General features: G+C 49.2%; 1 long non-coding RNA gene across 1 annotated transcript; it reads right to left on the bottom strand.

Moving 5' to 3' along the window:
* Positions 1–5,536: 5,536 nt before the first annotated feature.
* Positions 5,537–7,437, bottom strand: LOC141569195 (uncharacterized). The gene is made up of 2 exons (XR_012492653.1): positions 7,254–7,437; positions 5,537–7,100 (listed from the first exon to the last, which is right to left on the bottom strand). It is a non-coding gene; the product is annotated as an uncharacterized LOC141569195 (long non-coding RNA).
* Between the last annotated feature and the right edge of the window lie 4,879 nt (positions 7,438–12,316).

Below are 12,316 nucleotides of genomic sequence, written 5' to 3'. Positions count from 1 at the left end.
GGAGCGCAGAGCGTCCCTCCCTCTTTTACGACAGTTCTGAGCCCGGCGCGGTCGGCTTCCGGCGTCACCGGAACGAGGCTCGCCCCGCCCCTCCGCGGAAGCTCCTGCGGTGGGAGGGTCCGGTATTGTCCCTGCCCCTTACGCTGTCGTTCCGCCCACGCAACGTCGGAGTCATAACTCCACAGCCTCGAAATCACGAGCTTTCGAAGAAGACAGCGCTGCCCGCACAGAGCCCGCTTCCCAGTTTTCCCCACTCGCCGCCGCTGGGCGCCTGCGCTGTGCGGGGGCTCGTCCTGCGCATCCCTCTGCTGGGCGGCTTGAGGACGCTGCTGTCCTAACCTGGTCACTCCCCCAGAAAGCGCTCGAGTCCCTGAGCTCCGAGCTCCACCAATTCAAACGGCGGTGACTTTGTCACCGTGGGACCAGTTTCCTTGTCTTCCACTCAGGGGGCTCTTGTCCGGGCCACCTGTCAAGCGAGGTTCCTCACCCCAGCCGGGGTCTGGGAGCTCCCTGCGCGCTGGAAGCTGTGGCCCCCCAGCATCCCTGCACCTCATCCACCTCCACCCAGCATCGTCAGCATGGAGAGGAAAACCTGGTCCGATGCCTCATCCCAACCTTGAGAATAAATTATCGGGAATCCCCAATTACAGTTTTTATAAACTACAAAAATCTACCCCCCCCAAAAAAAAAAAATTCTGACTGATGACTAGTCTGCTGGGTTCATGGGAGCAGGAGGTGGTGGATTCCCAACCTCAGAGAACTAACATCATGCCTTCCTCATTTCAGTGGGAGTACAGTGCTGCCAAAATTGGGAAGAGGCTGCTGTACAGCAAAATGCAGAAGTAGGTAGAATCATGAAAAAACAAAACAAAACAAAACAACCCCAGAAAGAAGGCTTGTGACCAACGTGAGGGGATGAATCCAAGTGGCCACGGATGGACTGTCCAGACCCCTGAGAGCTCTGGGGGGTCAGGTCCAAGGAGAGGAGATAGCCTGACTTAAGGCCACCCTAGGGTGGGTCCTTAACCAAACTTTGGGCTGGCTCCTCTGAGCCCTCTTTTTGACTAGGCTTCATCCTTGGGCCTGTCTTCGGCTTGTCTAGTCCAGTTGTAGCAGGAATCCTGCTATGCCTGTTTAGAGAGTACCCCTACCCTTGATATCACAATTGATATCTGATCAAATTCTTCATCCCCTACTCTCAATGTCTGATCACCTTGGCCTGCCTTCAGCAAGAATCCTGTTAAGTCAGTTTAGCGAGGATTCCCCTACTCTTGATATCTCCTCTTAGTAAGTTTCCATCCACTGACCCTCTTGCTCTGCTCAGGGTTATAAATTCCCAGCTGTCTTTGCTGTATTTGGAGCTGAGACAGATCTCTCTTTCCTATTGTGATAGTCTTGACACCTATTGAAATAGTCCCGAATAAAGTGTTCTTTACCATTTAAGCAAGAGTCAAAATAATGTTTTCTTTAATACCTTGCACACAGTAGCTCAGCCCCAGGAGGGGCTGATGGGGTCAGAGTACTGGATAGAAGGAAGAGGGCAGCTCCACTGTTGTGGCCACTATTGGATTCTCGTCCACCAGTGGTCCCAGAGAGGAAGGGGTCAAGGATCTCCAGCCCAGAGGAACTTTGGCCTCATGCACCATCTAAAACCAATCAGTGGGGTGACACTGAGGTCTGTCTGCCCCACCCCACCCCCTCTGCTGGGGGTTGAGACTGTGACAAAGGACCACACTTGGAGCTGCCTGGCCAGGACAGTGGGAGATTGAGTCTTCATGATTGCCCATTGCTGCCCACTCCCCAGCCTGAACCCCAGACTTAACATCCCTAACTACCCCGTTCCTGAGGCACCCCTGCTGGTTGGGGGTCTGTGCCAGCTGTTGTGCTGGGAGCTGAGGGTCCTGTGTGAACACAACAGACACAGGACCCATCCTTGAGGGGCTTCCAGCCCTGTTGGAGAGGCACACCCCAGAATCACAGATGGAAATGAAACACCCTAAAACGAAGACAGGTAGGGTAGGGAGATGGTGCTGAACCAGCCAAAAGCAGCCATTAATGGGAGGGGTGCTGGTGGGAAGAATGGCTTGTGCAAAGGCACTGCCAAGAGTTGGGGCCAGATAGATGGGCGAGAGGAATGATGTGGCTGGGCTGCAGAGCCAAGGGGACAGAGGGGCCGGGGTGTGTGTTACAGAGGCTCCCGAGGGCTACTCCTAAGAGCAGTAGGGGGATCTGAAGGATTTGGAGGCACAGACATGATCAGCTTTGCCTTTCACAAGTCACTCTCTAGCCACTGTGCTGGGTGGTTGAGTGGCTGTGTGAGATGACCTGGCATCGACAGAAAGGCTGGGGCCAGGAGCACAGTGAGGTAGGAGCATTCTCAAACCATCTGGGGTCACACTGAAGTCCCTATGTGGTCCTGAAAGTTTTCTCCAGGATAAGTCTCTGCAGGGCTGGCTCTCCCTCCCACACGTCCTTGGGATTCCTCTGAGCCTGAAACCTATAAAGAATAGTTCCCACTTTGGTCTGTTTCATGCAAACGAAGTTTTAAAATCAGGCAGTTCTGAGTGGTCATATAGATGTAAGTGAGGATAAATCTGTACAGTGCTGATTGGATGGGGTAGGTCAAAAGATGACATCAGCAACTTCCTTGTAGAGGGTGAACAGGCATAGTACCGGAGGTTGAAAGCTCCGTCCGTGGCTTTTCCTGAAATGTAGGGTGCGTAGAGGTCCCTGTCAGTGAAGGTTATGAATTTAGGCCCAGTTAACGAGAAATCAATTTTGATAGATATGTTTCTTCTTGAGGCTCACAGGGAGGACCGGATGGTAGGAGGCTCCGGCTGTTCAGTCTGGGTCTACCTGTCACCTGTGCCCCTGCTCTCAGTCCTCCATCCATGGAAGGTGCCCACGTGAAGCCTGGGGTCTGCAGCGGGGATTTGTGCTGCGGCCAGCTGGGTGACCACAAGGCTCCTGTGCTCAGGCTGGCTCAGGGAACCTGGTGACTCCAAGGCCAGGGTGAGCCGGCTGGGCAGGTGGAGTTGTGAACTGCACCAGGAGTCTGACAGGCTTGGGTTTGGAAACTGCTCCACAATCTTGCTCAGCTGCTGCCATAGGAAAGGCCCCTCTAGCAACCCTGGTGTGACCTGAACCAGTTCCCCCACCCCAGCAGCACTCCTTCCTTATGTGGACACGGGCAGTGATTCACTCCGGCATGGAGACTCCTGTGCCAGCTCTGAGTCACCAACGAGGGACTGGTCTGGAGGGAGCAGCCAGATCTCCAGAGCTGGGTGGTGAGGGCACCCCCGGGAGGTGTGTGCAGGAATGCAGGCAGGAGCAGCTAGCATGAGTATGGGACATGCACTGAGGGTACATGTCCCCTGTGTGTGTGGGCTTGGTGGGGCCACTTGTACGCACATATTGGATCCACCCAATGGGCCTTCTTCATTCCACAGCCACTGCTCCAGTTAGCCTCCCCAGCCTGCAAATCTGTTACCAAACTCAAGGGGTTCACTACTTGGGGTGTTCTAATCAAGAAGGAGACCGTGGTGCTATAGTTTTGTTTACTTGTAGCAAGTAAAGGAGACAGGATTCATATCCAAAGCTCTGTCCCCTGGAAGGGAGGCTTAGCTAGTGCTTATATACACTATCAACCAAAGTCGATTTCTTCCTTGCAGCTGGCTAAACTTACCTGGTTGGGTTCTGGTCAAATTCATTCGGTTACAGAAATTGCAAAATACTGTGCTACATTTTAACACTGAGCAAGAATAGCATTTAGTAAGAACTACCCAGACCTTGAGACCCTTGTCCTATGTAACAAAGCCAGTTGGTGGCACCTCGGTGACTGGAGCACACTGGTCTGGGGGTCCCTGGCTCTCTAGTGTTGGGCAGGTGTAGGTGACTGTGGTGTGTGTCTGGGAGCTGTGGGTCCCTGTCTCTGACTGTGTGACTAAGTGTGACTGGGCAGGCAAAACCAAGCCTGTGGCGTGAAGGGGTGTGTGTCTGTGTGCAGCCGAGACTTCGCTGTGTGGTTTTTGCAGGAGTTGGTCTTTGTGTGTTGTATGTGCCTCTCTGCGTTTCCTGTGCGTTTTTGTGCGTCTGCTTGTGTTGCGTGTGTAGAAACATGGCTCTATCCTATCGTCCTGGCGCCTTGCATAGCATCTTTGTCAGCCACACAGACAAAGGCATGAACTACAGCTAATCGAAGTCTGGCAGAACGTCTGTGATCTTCTCAGAACACGAGAGGAAGGTCCAGGAGGAGCCACCTCTCACTCCCTGACTTCCTGGGGGCCCTGCTGAGGTGTGGCCTCCCTGCCCAGTCCCTCAGAACAGACCTGCCGCTGATAAAACCCTCAGCTGCCATCTACAGTGGGCTTCTCAGCAATGATATATCCCACAACTCATGCTTCGGTTCTGACCCTTTTGTTTCTGTGTCATCCTTTTTGTTGTGTGGGACAAAGGACGATAGGGAGCTGCTACCTCATGCCACTCTTCCTTCCGCTGCGTAAGTTATAAACTCTGAATTGACCACAGCTTGTTGTACCTTTACTGGTCAGAGCAGTCAGGCCTTGACGTGTCTGGGTGTGCTTGACAAACGGGCCAGCACAGTTACAGTGACTTTTAGAAGACAAGGGGCTGTGTGGGCTGGTGGGTGGGGGCAACAACTCCTGGGCACAGCTCTTGCCTAAGTGGTGGGTGGAAGGAAGAGGATGGATCCTCCCTCTGTCTCACCAGTTCAGGGGGCTGCAGGGGCAACTCTCCAGGGCCTAAGAGTGTGTGCCTCCTGTTGAAAACAATGTTGGAGTTTTCAGTCGCAAGAGGTAATGTTTGTAGAGGCCAAACAAACAGCCATTTAAAGCCAAAATCAAGTTGGGGCCCCATGAAGGTGTGCATGCATAATGGTGAGAGTTGCCCTCATCCCCACGGGCCCCCCTCCAACTCAATTCCCTGAACTTCCAGCCAGGAGATGATGGTAAGGACAGCTGCTATTGTGGTGCCTTGTTAAAACTTTTGGTTCTGTTTCTATTTAAAAAACACCTAATAGAGTTTGGGTCAGAAATTTGCTGTGAAGAGAGAAAAGAAAGTGAAAGGAACCTTCTGAGATTCAGGCTGATTCATGATAGGTACTGTTGTATGAATGTAATTGGTTTGTCAGTGTGCACTGTGGGTGTTCATGAAGATAGAAACCTTACTCTTTATTCCAGTAAATACCAACTTAAATCATCTCTTTGCAATTTGATTCCCCTCCTGTCCCATGATCAGCCATCTGGTTGACCTTCCAGGGAGCTATCCAAGCAGTGGTAGATACTGCCCAGCCGCAGGTGTGAATGTCATTGAAAAGGATGGGGACCGCAGCCTGGCTCAGAGCCCCTCCCCAGTACTCTTAAGACAGCCTATTGTTGCGAGTGCCTGTAAGGGCAGTCGTCACATTTCTGTCTTTTCCTGAAACTCAAGGGGACATTAATCCCTTGGCAGAGCCTTACGTCCCTGCATGGTACTTGTGATGCAAGTGGGGAACAAAGTCCTGACACACAGGTTCAGATAGAGTGAGTAACACAGCTTTATTTGGGAACCAATGTCCCTCCAAAGGCTAATGCTCTGGTAAGCACAGAAGGTTTATACTGAACAGAATAGAATTTAATAACGAACCAAGTTCCAGGGTCAATTGAGATGGAGAAGGTCCCTGGTTCAGCAGAGACGACTGGGCCCATGATGGGTCTGAGGCAAGTTGGTCTTGTGAGGAAGAACTTTGGAGACTCCCGGAGTATCGCGGCTTGCCACTCGCAGAAGACTCTGTCGGATTGCCCAGAGGAATGTCCTGGGGAATCATTCTGGAGTGTCTCTCTCAGAGCCTCGCAGGGGGTCTTAGCGGGCTCCCAGTCAGACCACTCACAGCATTGCTCTGGAGTTCTGCTTTTATCCTCTTTTCCTTGGACTTGTTTACTTCTTAGGTGATAGCCAGAAGTTATTTTGGTGAATGTGTTTATCACTCAATTTTGTTATCCTCAGTTTCACACAAAAACATGTTTTGTCTTCACTCTTCTCGGTCTCTCACTTGTGCGGCCATAGTCCTGTCCCTACTAGTAAACAATTTGTTTTGCAAACCTCAATCCACATATACAACATATTTTATATGCTCTATACACCCCTCCGGATCCCCGATTGTGAATGGGGATTTGGAAACATTTCTGAGAGGCACCTCCAAGGACTGGGGCCCTGCAGGACCGCCTGCGGTGGAGACACCTTTGTGTGCTGGTCGCTTCCCGGGCGCCACGCCAGCGAACCACTGGGGGAGTCGCTCTCGCGGAGCAGGACCGCCACCTGAACCATCCCGCCTTGGCTGATAGCCTCCCGGACTCTGCCGAGGACACCGGGCCTGAAAGGATCCCAAGCCCACATCCACCGAGTTAGCGGAGAAAGCTACATAACGGGGACGCCAGGTGGCGCAGCACCGCAGCGCGGACCGCACCGGGACCAGTCTGGGTCGCCCCGCCTGCGAGAGCGCACCGCTGTGCCCTGTGGGCCTGGCTTCGTCGCGGTCCCTCAGAACGAGACGATAGGAAGGAAGACGAGGAGGCTGGGCGAAACCCTCTTTTCGCATCCTCGTCATCGGCCATCCGCCAGGCCACAGCTCTGGGGAGGGTACTTGGGAATACTTGGGGAAGTTCTGACCACCTGATACCACCACACAGCCCCGCACTCTGGATGGACATCCTACACGGATTTACCCGTCCGGCCTGAGCTGGTTCCCACCTCCAGAGCGGGACTCGGGAAAATCGGTGGGAGAACAGTCCGACGACCAGGACCCTCGCAGGCCCGCGTTCCGCCCAGAGACGCCTTCCCGGACCATCCGGCGAGCAGGAGCCGGTCCGTGTCTCTGGAGTGGAACGTGGGAAAAGCTCAGAGGCGCCTCCGACGACCGGACTTAGCAGGGCCCTGTCCCTGTCCCCACAGACGGCTCATGCCTGTCCGCGACTACGAACGGGGACTTGAAAATAATTCCGGGAGGCATCTATGACAACTGGGATCCATGCGGCCAGCGGCTGAGACTATGATACGCTCTCAGATTCTCCACGTACCGCCCGGTCCCCACCTCCAGGGCCGGACTGAAAAAAATTGGGTGACATGGAAGGTCCGATGACTGGACCACGCACTGGATGGCGTTCAGGCGCGGGACACCCTTTCCCGTTACCCCTCGGTGACCCCAGGAGGTCCCACTGGGGAACGGTCACGGGGGTGGGGGGTGCTGGTCGACCCACCTCGGCGGCCCCATACACCAGCCCAGGAGAGCGGCGACGGACATCCCCCGTCTCCGCACATCCAATCTCGGCGAGTAGATGACATGCCGACGCCCCGGCACCACCGGGACGATCCTGCTAAAGCCGCCGGCCTCCTGGAACTCTGCTTCCTGCACTGCGGCCACATTCTATCCCTTCTTGCAGGTTTCGCTGGAGCTCGGGAGGGAAGATACTACATAAAAGTGGCCACCAGATGGCGCTCGATAACAGGCGTGTACGCCGAATCTCGTCCCGGCCCACCTCGAATCGCGTCTCCGGGCGTCCGGGGAGGCCCGGAGGCGTCCGCCCCAGAGCTCCCACTCGGCACGGCGTGACCCCGGCAGCACAAGGGGAACTTGAAAATGTTTTCAGGCAGCTGTCGTGAATGGGACAGGCTCCCCCGCACGCGACTTCCAGGCCGGCGCGGCCCATTTCTGGGGTCTGGAGAGGATTCCCCTAGGACCGGGGGAGGTGCGGGCTTCCCAGAGCTGTTACTGGCGCCCGAGTGGACTTCATCAGTTATTTGGGGCTCGGCTGGGCGGGACTGTAAAACTGAAACTTTGAAAGTACTCTAGAAACATGAATGAACCATTTTCATTTATAATTTCGGAATGGAGAAGGTCTTTCTAAAGCATCAAAGCCCAGAGCCATAAAGGAAATAATTGATAAACTTGACCAAACTTTACACAAAATTGATCTTTGCATATACCATAAGCAAAGTCAAATGGCAACAAACAGGTGTGGGGAACATTTGTGCAAATACATGTGTAATATTAAGCAAACAGAATCAGTCGGGAGGGTCTATGGGAAGAGCTAGGGCTTATGGAAATTCTCCCACTCTACGTAATCAGCAGAACACTACAGGAAGAACGCTATGTTTATAGTAAAGCTTTATGGTTCTAACGACCCCTTCAGTTAACTTCCATTTTCCCTTCTATAAGTACCCCTCCATCTTGGCATGCAAGTGAGAGTGTGAACATGTCTTGCCATGTCTGCATGCACTGGGTTGCAACCCTTTCTTTTTCTTGAATAAATCCTTAGTGGTGATGAAACACCTAGTCCATATTATTTTTCAGTCACCAAAAAGGACTAGATCACCAGACCAGAATCTACATTAACCTGCTGAACACCACTTTTCCAACCCTGGTGACTCCCGGAAACTTTTCCTCACCCAAATCGCATACCGCATGAGGCTCTACAACCAAAATACGGAAGCAACCCAAGTGCCTGTCAATAAAGAAAAGGTGGTACATACATATATACAATGGAATATTACTTGGCTATAAAAAAGAATGAAATCTTATCTTTTGTGACAACATGAATGGATGTAGAGGGTATTATGCTAAGTGAAATAAGTCAGACTGAGAAAGACAAATACCATATGATCTCACTTATGTATGTAGAATCTGAAGAACAAAATAAATGAACAAACAAAACAGAAACAGACTCATAGATACAAAGAACTGGTGGTTGCCAGAGGGGAGGGGTGTTGGGGAGCTGGGTAAAAATGGTGAAGGGATTAAGAAGTACAAATTGATAGCTATAAAATAGTCATGGAGATGTAAAGTACAGCATACAGAATATAATCAATAATGTTGCAACAACTATGTATAGTGCCAGGTGGGTACTAGACTAATTGGGAGGATCACTGCATAAATTATATAAATGTCTAACCACTATGCTGTACACCTGAAACTAATATAAAATATTAGTGTTGAATGTCAACTGTAACTGAAAAAAACTAATTTAAAAATAGTAAATTAATAAAATAAAATGAATACAATAGTAAATAGTTTAAAACAAAAATAAGTGTAGCAATAAAAGAATAGGGCTGTGGGTGGATATACGGATGCTGGCAAACGTGCCGTGGAAGAGCATTGGGAAAGGTAGTGTCAACATAAGAAAACGTCCAAACCTGTAGAGACCTTTTATGAGTTTATCTGAGCTAAACTGACTTCATGTGCCAGGGAGCAAGATCTCAAATGCTCTGGAGAGTAACAGCTTTGTAGCTTCTTTTGTGCATTTCCTTAGGAGGGAACTAAGGAAAATTGCATGGTGGGAGAAAGCAAGGTGAGGATTGGATTACAGAATAGTTAACAAGATTATGTGCTCTCTTGAGGATGCTGATGGCTTATTTCAAAGATGTGTTAACCTAGATGCACAGAAATAATGGACTGGGCTTGCTTAAGGGGCAAAGATAAACCTTTTATTCAAAAGTTATATGCTTGGAAACCAGCAGCCTCCATTCCTGCTTATGGGAATACAGCGGGTAGGCTCAGGAACCATGTCACAGAGCATGATGGGGAAATGGAAGGCAGCAGAGAGCCAGAGTCCTCATATACAATCCCAGCTCCGCCTTTTGCTAGTTGTGTGGCCTTGGGCAAGTCACTTCACCTTTTAAAGGCTAATACCAACTGGCTTGTTGAAGATTAAAGAGATAACGTCTGTAAAAGTGCTCAGCACATTGCCTACCCATTTCAAGGGCTCAATAAAGGATCTCTATAATCATTATTTTTGCAGCCTTAGAAAGAACACGGGTTTTGTAGGCAGATAGACTGCGTTTGAGTCCTGGCTTGGCCATTTACTGAACAGCATGGGATAGATTACTGAAGCTTTTTTAGTTTCATGTTCCTCAGCTGTAAAATGTGGCAGATAAATTACAGGGGGGAAAAAATCCTTCCTGCACTTTCTGCCCCTTCCAATGTATACTCATCAATGACAACACACCAGAAAAGGAAAAAGCAGAGAAAACTCCCATGGCTTAGTTTGTCCACAAGCTATGGTGGAAGCTGAGGGAAAGATGAGAGGAGAGGCAGCTACAGGGTCCGTGGGCCTGGGGAGTGGCGAGACAGTCATGGCCTGGTGTTCTAGTGAAAGTAGAAGCAAAAAAAAAAAAGTTATATGCTTGGGGTGTGGCTGCCCACCATGACCTGCCCAGTTAAAAACTTATGGTCAGATCACCCTGTGAGGTTACATTCCATAGAACTCCTTTTTTCATCCACAGTAAGAATGAAGACCCTATGCTGGTTTGTAGCAAATGATCTGTGTTGAGGAATTTTAATTATCATAGTAATGGAATAATTAAAAAAAATTAATTAACATGTAATACGAGGGCTTAATTTTGTGTAAACGAATATATTAATATTTAGATATGGCAATATTGCTGGAATAAATTAACTCACATTTGTTACTGTTGAATATACTATGAAAAACACATGCTTATGGAAAAGTGGCTCTAAACCAATATTTTTTTCCCTTTAAAAAATATTTCACATGCCCACACTCTTAGGCTTGGGCTCATACATCTTAACAGAGGGCCTTTGGGTATCTGCTGACTTGCAAACAAATGTTGCCTTACAATGAACGAGGTCAAAGTTGAGGCTCAGAAATTTGGTGTCAGATAACATCCACAAGGAGCAGAGAAAAGGTAAACACGGTGGAAGGTCCGTGCAGCAGCAGCAGCCAGAAACATGGATTTCAGGAGACAGCACTGGGAGACCCAGCACACAGGGCTCATGATGCTCTCTAGCCAGCGCCTTGCTGACTCCTCAGCCCACACGGTGCTCAAGAGCCGACTGTTTCCTATCCTGATGTCACCGTGCAGTGACTATTGATCACAACTGAGTGCAAGCTTGGGAAGACAACAGTAACCATCCGGAAGTATGTCCATCGAAACACCTGTTGGTGTCGTCTGATGTCATAGGTATAAAAGCTGCATGACGTCTGGGCTTTGTTCTTCAGTGCTGCAGCCCTTTCCAGCTTCTTCCAGTATCCACAGCATGATGTCGACACTGCCGATGTCAAGAATTTAGGCCCTGTAGACATTATTTAATCATATTGGAGAGGGAACCTTGGGAAAGAGAGGGAATGCTAGGGGAAAGAAAATGACTCAATCCACACGTGTCTAATGAGTACGTACTAGGTGGGAAGCTTTATATTTTCTATAGCACGTATCATTGTCAGGTATGCCATATGTTTTATGTATTTATGTGTATTTTGTTTCTGTCCCACTCCCAGACATCAGAATGTGAGCTCCCTGAAGGCAGGGATTTATGTCTGTTTTATTGACTGCTGTGTCCCCAGTGTCCCCAGTGTCCTGAGAGTGTCTGGCACAATGTAGGGATGCAGTAAATGTGTGTTGACTTAATGAATGGAAGCACTATGCTAATAGGTAACAATAGCTAATTACTAGGTACTGTGCAAAACAATCTGCATGGATTTTCCTTTTTACGTAGGCATCAGCATTATCCCATTTTACAGATGAGGAAACTGTAGGTAAGGGAGGTCACATAACTTCTCAGTCTTTCATTCAGATCAAACCTCCTGTACCTGGCTCTGGGAGGATTACAAAGACCACTGGGACACAGTTCCTGTTCTCCAAGCAGAGAGATGATCATTGGAGAGAAGGTTTGGAAACAAGTCAGAACCACCCCAGCAGCAAATGGTAAGAAATATGCTAAGGAAGCAGGCAATTATGGGTTTGCAGGAGTGAAAATGGGGCAGATAGAAAGAGATAACCACTAAGATAGTAGCTAACAGGACTATTGATGGATGGTGAGGTTATGAATATTTATACCTTTAGCTCCTATTCTATCTGCATTTTCTAACCTTGAAACAAACTCTATTACTAGTTTCTGGAATAACTTTTCAATGATAATCTGTGCACATACAGGCATATGAAAAAAACATTAAAAAATGTTCCAAACCGCATTAAGTTCAATCTTAACCTAAGCAATCAGGAAGAGCTGGCTGCTGAGGATGGAACAGTATCTCAGGTTACTTTTTAACCACCTCTGACAAGAGGGCCAAGACTAGGGTGAAGAGAGTGAGGCGGCATCAGAAAACTAAGCACCCAAGATAAATATTTTAGGAAATCTCAGAAAAATTAAAATTAATATGAGAAATCTGTGAAGAACAAAATGTAAAAATTTTAAGTAAAAGCAGGACTAGTATAAAAAAGGGGGTGGGGGTAGATCCTGGTCATATGAAGCTTAAAATTCATAAAATGGGAGGGGGCTTCTTTAAGGAAAACAATACAAAATTAT

Source organism: Rhinolophus sinicus, linkage group LG16 (assembly GCF_036562045.2).
Source record: "Rhinolophus sinicus isolate RSC01 linkage group LG16, ASM3656204v1, whole genome shotgun sequence".
Classification (NCBI taxonomy): domain Eukaryota; kingdom Metazoa; phylum Chordata; class Mammalia; order Chiroptera; family Rhinolophidae; genus Rhinolophus; species Rhinolophus sinicus.
Note: the sequence above shows the minus strand (reverse complement) of the source record. Positions and strands in the feature narration are given on the sequence as shown.